Source organism: Octopus sinensis, linkage group LG1 (assembly GCF_006345805.1).
Source record: "Octopus sinensis linkage group LG1, ASM634580v1, whole genome shotgun sequence".
NCBI lineage: Eukaryota > Metazoa > Mollusca > Cephalopoda > Octopoda > Octopodidae > Octopus > Octopus sinensis.
This window is the reverse complement of record NC_042997.1, coordinates 190,045,734-190,047,615: the sequence shown is the minus strand read 5'-3', so window position 1 is coordinate 190,047,615 and position 1,882 is coordinate 190,045,734.

The window sequence follows — 1,882 nt, the reverse complement described above, 5'->3', positions numbered from 1 at the left end:
TTACCACACCATAGTGTGTTACATCATTGTTCCTCTGCTTTGTGGCAGAAGTAGGAAGAAAGGTTGAGAGAAAGTTAGGGGGAAAGAGTACAGCGGGACTCACCACGATCCCCCTCGGAGCCGCGTGGAGCTTAGGTGTTTTTGCTCAATAAACACTCACAATGCCTGGTCTGAGAATCGAAACCGTGTTCTTACGACCGCAAGTCCGCTTCATTAACCACAGAGCCATTGCGCCTCCACAGTGTTGTTGTTGCTACATTACACGTGAAGCTTAGGGGTTTTAGCTCAATAAACACTCACAATGCCTGGTCTGGGAATCGAAACCGCGTTCATACGACCGCAAGTCCGCTGCCCTAACCACTGGGCCATTGCGCCTCTATACGGTTGTTGTTGTTGTTGCTACATTACGCGTATTGCTAATGATGACGATGGTGACGACAACGACAACGACGACGACGATGATGGCGACGATGATGATGATGATTATCATGACAGTTGTTTTTGTTGTTGGTTTATATTTTTGTAATTCACGGCATTGCTTCTATTGCGATTTTTGTTGCACCTTATAGTATTGTTGTTATTTACAGTTAATTATTACTATTCAACAGAAAATTATGCTTGCTAATTACAATATTCAGGATAATTGTTGTTTTCACACTACTACTACTACTACTAATACTACTTACCACTACGAAGAACGACTATCTGTTGTTTTATTTTTGTTTTGTTTTGTTTCTTACGTTATTTTAGGGATCCATTTCTTTTGTTGCATGTCATTTGTCTGCGGCCATGCTGAAGCACCGCCTTGAAAGCTATTAGTCGAACGAATCTACCCCAAGACTTATTTTTGCATGACTGGCACTTATTTTATCAGTTATTTTTGCCGAACTGCTAAGTTACGGGGGCCTAAAAACACTAACGCAGGTTATGAAGCGGTGATGGGAGAGAAACACAGACACAAAGACACACGCACACACACACACATATATTTACATATATATATATGTGACTTCGTGTGTACCGTTGGCGATTTTTTTCCTCTGTCTTCCCTTCTCTGGATCTTTTCTTCTCCTATGTTTCCGACGAAGAGCTCCGCTCGAAACGTTAAACCCTCCTTCTTTCCTTCTTTCCTGAGCGTCCAATAATACTATATTTGTTCCACGTCCTCGCGTTGTGATTTTTTTGCGTTCTTGTTTGGATTAACTTTATATATATATATATATATATATATATATATATATATATGACGGATTTTCTTCGGTTTCTGTCTACCAAATTCACTCACAAGAATTTGATCGACCCGAGGCTATAGTAGAAGACACTTGCCCAAGGTGCCACGCTGTGGGACTGAACCCGGGACCTCTAGCAATTCGAAGAAACAAATAACTCCTCGTTGAGTTCATTATTTACATTATTTACATTTGACGGATATTTGTCCTCATCTTGTTTGTTGGTAATACAATGTTTCGGCTGATATACCCTCCAGCTTTCATCAGGTGTCTTGGGAAAATTTCGAACCTAGATTCTCAGTCCTAACGTATTTTCGATGTTATTATCATTATTATTATTATTATTATTATTATTATTATTATTATTATTATTATTATTGAATGAGAGAGCAATACATGCCATCAAAGTGAGACCGGGGTGAATCTGAAAGAAGCCCTTCGTATATATGTATATAATATATCGGTAAATGTATATAATATATCGGTAAAAAGTTATCGGTAAATGTTTTTGATTTTCACTCTCGATAAGTTCATCTTCTTTTTGTGTTCCCAGCACTCGGCATCCTAATTTAGGGGCCTTTAATTGTATAACTACATGAATAATTTTTTCTATACGAATAATATTTTTGTCTTATGACTGATTCGTCTTTTGT